Source organism: Pleurodeles waltl, chromosome 9, assembly GCF_031143425.1.
Source record: "Pleurodeles waltl isolate 20211129_DDA chromosome 9, aPleWal1.hap1.20221129, whole genome shotgun sequence".
Lineage (NCBI taxonomy): Eukaryota > Metazoa > Chordata > Amphibia > Caudata > Salamandridae > Pleurodeles > Pleurodeles waltl.
Window position 1 is genome coordinate 597392813 of NC_090448.1, and position 6591 is coordinate 597399403.

The window sequence follows — 6591 nt, forward strand, 5'->3', positions numbered from 1 at the left end:
TGGCAGCACCCTCGCCAGCACCGGCACTACCACCACTGTGCAGACGTGGCCACCGGCTGATGGACTGTAGCCCTGCCTCCATGGACTATCATGCATCCTGAACACTGCAAATCTTGTGCCTCTGACACCCAGGTGAGAGACTGTGACCTGCCACCCCCAAATTGCTGCATCACTGGGCTCACAGCCCCCTCCAGAACCAGTGGAGAAAGGCATCCACTCACCCTATCCTTGGCAGGATGAAGCAGACTGAGCACAAAGCCCCCTCCAGAACCAGTATAGAAAGGCATCCACTCACCCTATCCTTGGCAGGATGAAGCAGACTGGGCACAAATCCCGCTCCAGAACCAGTGGAGAAAGGTATCCACTCACCCTATCCTTGGCAGGATGAAGCAGACTGGGCACAAAGCCCCCTCCAGAACCAGTAGAGAAGGGCATCCACCCACCCTATCCTTGGCAGGATGAGGCAGACTGGGCTCAAAGCCCCCTCCAGAACCAGTGGAAGAAGCTATCCACTGGAGAACTGTGGCTTTGCACTCCCCAGAACCAAGCAGTGGGCAACCCACCCACTTGAGAGACTGTGACTTTGCACTCCCCAGGACCAAGCAGTGGGCAAACCACCCACTTGAGAGACTGTGGCTTTGCACTCCCCAGGGCCAAGCAGTGGGCAAAGCACCCACTTGAAAGACTGTGGCTTTGCACTCCCCAGGACATCGCTGTGGGTATGGAGCCCCCTCCAGGAGCAGTGGCGTAGTACCATCTTCCGGCTGAGGTGACCCCCCCCTTCCCCGTCCCCCTGAGGTGCTTGTGTGTTTTCGACCTGATGCCTCTGCAGTGTTCTCTCCTTTTTGAGGCAGGAGTCAAGTGTGGGCTTGGCCTATGTGTTTTAGCCCAGTGGGCCCCGGACTGTTGTTGTGTGGACATTGTCCCTCAATTTGTATATATATTGTATATATTGTTCATACAGTTTATTTATTTTTGAACGTATTTCTCTAGAAATCAAATATTACACTAATTTGACTCAATTCCTTTTGTCCTTGCGTTATTCCAGAGTGTTAAGGGGTGTATATGTAATGTTGTTGCATGTGTTTGTGTATGGTGTTGGGTGGGAGGGTGAGGGTGGGGATGTTGTGTGTTGCGTGTGTGTGTCACTCTTTTTCCTACCCTCTCCCCTGTCTACTATGTGCTGCAATCACCGTGGTCGTTGTCGGAAAAGCTGGCAGGTGGGCGGGTTGTAATGGGGTGGGTGGTACATTGTCTTCCACCTGTCTGTTGGCGGTTACCACTGTGGTGTTTGTTGCTACGGCCGTGGTGGTCGGAGTGTTAAAGTGTCTGTATGTGTTGGCGGTTTCTGCTGTGGTCATAATTCCAATTTTTTTACCGCCGGCCTGCTGGCAGTATTACTACCGCTTTAACACCGACTGCCAGGGTTGCAATGGGGGCCAAAGTGTCTGTTTCATTTTTTTTTAACAAGGAAATTCATTAAAAGAAAAAATATCACTTTTTTTAATCTTGTCGTATGATAGTCTGGCTTAATTCCTTGCAGCAAGGCAGTGCTTTTTTTTTGAGGCATGTGTGGGTAATACATGGCCCTGTGACTCCTATTCACATCAACATCCGATGGCCTTAAGGGACCAGCAATGTACTGCTACTGTGCCAGTATACAATTTAAAACAAGTGTTTGCACAGAGTATTGTTTACAATTTATCTCTTTTATTTTTTTCTTTCTTAATATGGCTACTCCAGCTGGTCCATCACCACCATGTACGTGGCAGGAGATAGCAGCAAAGCTGTGGCAGCAGAGGATGGAGGCAACATACCAGGCAGAATACTGTTGGCTAGTGGTTCTGAAAGGGGGGAGGCTGGGGCACCATCTGACACTGTCCCGGGCCCCATTTCCTCTAGCTGACTGCCAGTGCTTTCATCCTGGGCACTGCAATGCCAGAACCACCGGCAGCTGGGAGCTTCCCAAAACACTGCTGCTGCCACCTACCAATACTGTTTCAAAGCTGTGTGTTGCACGAGCTGGCACTGCTTCGCCAGAAATGGCAAGCATTGAGCAGGAGATGCGAAGACTCTAGACCCACATCTATGATACACTCTTCTGAAGCCCTTTTTTACTTTTTGTTTTGGGTAGAGGGACTTTAGTTGTGGGTGGCGAGTGAGGAAACTGGGAAGAGATATGGCCTTTTGGAGTCTTGTTGGACTTATTGTCTTTGGATCTTTTGTGGACATTGGTTGGGGACGCAGTGATTTGTTTGGGGAGAGGGGTGGGCCTGTTGTGGGAGGGAGGGTGTGTGATTTTATTTACATATTTGAACTGAAAAGTAGAAAGTAAACGGAACAATTATTCTTATACTTTCTGCCTGGAATATATTTTTGTGTTTTCCATTTACCTTACACTGCTGTCTTTTCACCCAAAATTAAAAATTATTTTTTAGTCTGCTTATCAAAGTGTACAGTTATAGTTATTTATATCCTTGTTCTAGTACCCTCTGAAACTATATTGACCATTAGGGGGTTATACTGCCTTTGTCTATATTGCCTACAAAACCCAAGATAAACAAGAACTTACTTATCTGTAGTAGAAGTTATTTGCTCACTAACTAAACAAGTTCATTTCACTCGATAGTTCTCTTATGCGAATAGATGAAGTGATGGCTGCTTCTTCTCTCAATCTTCCTAAACCTTACTGCAGAGTTTCCCAAGGTGCATCCTTAATGGTGGTGATATTAGTAGCAAACTAGTGCACTAACGGGGAAGGTAACACACCTGAGGCCCCAGTCCCACCTGGCTGAACTCCAACTGTAGGATTATTCAAGATGAGTATCAATCACAGGCAACTAGATTGAAATAAAACACAGAGTTATTGGGTTATATCTATATCATAACTTTACAAAGACTGAAACCAGACCACCACCATGACACAACAAAGAACTGATATAACAAAAACTAGCTAAAGTAACTTCTTCTGAGCAATTGGGAGCTAGTATTTACAAAATCCACAAGTCAGAAGAAGTGGACTCAGAGTCAGGAGTGGACAAGGTTAAGCATTTACACAACACAAGGCCTAAACAATGATGTTGACGAATTATGTTATATATCTAAAATATTGATAAATTTATGCATGGGTGAGTAAGTAGGGCTGGTGTGGGATATTTGTCAGGTAATTGAACATCCCACAGTGAGTTAGTGTCTCTTTCATGACATCCGCCCCACCAAGTGTGTGATCCACTTATGGCACTAATTAAGTCCCACCTCAATAAATCAAACAGCCCGGAGGAAGAGGGATAAGGGTTTGATGAATGAATGGGAAAGGGGAGTTGGTGAAAGGTGTGATGACAAAAACAAACACTAAAGAACAACAATATTCTTCAGGGCAATAGGCAGCACATCATCATCAGTCTGTTGTGGGAGGAAATTAAGGAATGACACAGTTCAGTTAAATGCATTGCAAACAGCCCTTTACTTCAGACACACAAGTTGTATCTAAATGTCTTTTAATCTAGGTTTAAAAAATACAAATTATGGAGGAGTGAACCAGCACAGTTCTAAAACTTATGTTTGTTAAAAAAATATGGTACCCTATACATAAATGCCAAATTGGGCAATGCATTTGCATTCTCCTCGGAACGTCCATTTTGGGTGCTTGCCTGAACCAGTCTGGTAAGGTAAGCAGGAGTGTCATGGAGCTTTCACATTTCATGCAGTAGAAGAGAAGGCCTGTAAATTGTAAAAGTCAAGGAGAAGAACAGAAGGTAAGCTTCATAAGAGTGTACCAAGACTTTAAGACAGAGCAAGAGTATAACCTTCTGCAATCATTAATTTTATAACTCATGTGTGATCAATTAACTGAAAAGTGAGAGCAATTTACAACCAATCACAGACAAGTGCTGGGCTGAGCTCATGTACTGGGCTGATCAGTCTCACAACTGTCATCATAACAGTTAGTCGAGTGCATGCATGATGTGATGATGATGTGGAATCACAAATCTGTTTCCAGTTACAAGCAACAGGCCCTCCCCTAGACCACATATGAGGAGTTTCACATTTGAGCCAGCACACACACTCTGCAGTATTTCCCAAATTAATGAACGTTTATCCAGTTCACAGAGCTGAGTAGGCCTCAGAGTCATCATGTTTGTTGATTTCCATTTTAAGTCAATAACTTCCTTCTTTTGGCTGTTTAGGTAGTCCCAACCTCAGTCCTTCCATCCTCCTTCTGGCTCAGATTAAAACATTGGTCCAACTCCATCTCAACCTGATTGAGATAGTCCAGTAATATCCTGCTGTTGAAGAACAAGAAGAGAAACAGAATTTTAGTATTTTGTTTGGATTTATGTTTATAGACTAAAATGACTAGTCTGGTCTCTAAAGAAGCAGAACAAAGGAGTGGATCCTGCAAATAAATCTCTCTAAATGTGAAAGGGCCTATTAAATCCAGAAAATAAATATCATCCTTGAGGCCAAAACATTGCAAATTATTGAAATCAAGTTATAAATTAGTTGAACACCCTCTCTCACTTTCTGCCACCACATGAATAATCTATCATCACTCACAATCACTCAATAAAATATCACTCATCATTGGTGCAATAGTTACTGGTTGCAATCCAAGCATGGTGGTACACAATTGTATCTCCTCTTTGATGCAAGCCAGCAAAACATTGGAATTTGTCAATCTTGTAAATCAAATGATCTTTACTGGAGCAGCCCTGCTAGGTGATGAACAAAAGGAGGATAGCAATGTGTAGGAGGCAGGCATTGTCTACAAATAATTTTTAGAAAATGAAAAGGTTTCCTCACTACACACGGGTCCAACTCCAATCTGGGCAAACATATCCATAAATATGGCAGGGCTGCCTAGCAGTCTATAAAAGTTCTATGGTGGCCTACTTAGATATGGAAGTTGAGTGTGTCCTCAAACTCAGGGGGTTTGCCAAAAAGTTGGTCAGTTAACGCAATTGTGTCTGACCTACTGCCCTTATCTTTATTCTTCCCCTGTACTGTTTGAGGAACAGTGTAATTGTGTGGTATGAATTGTTGGTTCATTTTATCTCTGTACATTTTCAACCTAGAGACTGGTCCTTTCTGATAGTGACAACTGTCCCAGCTGCAATCAAAACACACTCAGCAGACACACTGGCTACCAGATAGAATCAGAAACTTTATTGCAAGCCTGCTGAGCTCTGGCCAGGGCATATCTTCCCATACCAATAGACCAATAGGTTTTGATCCACACAGACATCTTTGGGGTCATCAAGGTTATCCTGGAACATCCTATGTCTGGTCATTATTGCTGCCGCTTCCTCACCCTCTTTTGCCATGACCTCTGCATTTGACTTAAGCCCTGCCACTTGAAACCAAGCCACTACAGAGTTTGGGTTTGATTCTTCTGTTTCTGTTGTTGCCAATGTTCTTGTTGTTGGTGTTGACTGTTGTAATACACCAGCACTGCCCTCTATGAAAGTTTAAGGGTGCACACCAGAATTTCTGCCAGGGTCTCTAACATGCAACCATTCCTTCCAGGTCTCTAGCTTGCTCAACAATCCACTTCTTGTATAGTGAAGCACCCCCTTCTGAAAAGGAATGAAAGAGGCTGGTATTTTTTTGTACCGTCGATCAAGTATTGTGGTACAGATGTTCTCTGTGGAAGACCTATCTCTGTTGCTGTCTCGGAATATCAGCCAAGTGAAGTATTAAGCTTACAGCCAACTCATGCGCTTTCAGTTGCTATTCACACCGGAGAACCTTTGTGACACCTTTTTTAACTGGTCCTGTAGCAGCTGCAACAACGGGATAGTGTGACTCATCGTACTGTCCTCCTTGTTTACTTTCTGTGTAAAAACCTTAAAAGGAAGTAGCATCTGTGTCAGGCATTTGACTAGGCCCCATTTGTCTGCATCCATGGTCATGGGTTTCCAATTGCATAATCTTCTCTTTGAATTACATAGTCATTGATCAGTGTGTACTCCTCAAACAGACATTGTAACATGTATTAGGTCGAGTTCCAATGTGTTGGCACCTCCTGTATGAGGGCTTTAAACGGTACTCTATTAGCATGCTGAATGATCCTCCCCTGCTTCCAGGTTTTAAAAGAATGGCTGAAATGAGTTCTGATTGTTCTGCAGATGGTCAGTATGTTGTTAACTATGTATTCTTTTTTGAGGAAGTCCTACACAACCAGGTTGATACAATGCATTCTGTGGTCAGGTGAATAATGTGAGCAGCACTCTGCTGCACAGCTTGTCCAACCAATTTCAGCACATCATGATGGAGCACTCAAACAACATGTCTGGCAAAATAGGTCCAACTGGGAGCCTTCCATTTCGGGTAGATGGTCAACACAAATTCTAAAAATCCCACTCCTTCCACAAAGGGAAAACGGAGAAGGTCTAGCACTAACATTTTAGTCAGCTTCCTGTTGTTTAAACATGCCATTGGGTGGTTGCATTCATAGGGCCACTTCTGCCTAAACGTGCAGATAAAAGTAGCCTGGATTTTTTCCTTTTCTGGTGCCACCTATCCATGTGACTTTGGCAAACTAGGAGGTGGTAGACTCAATGTGTGTCTTGGAGAAGTCACTGTATGGTA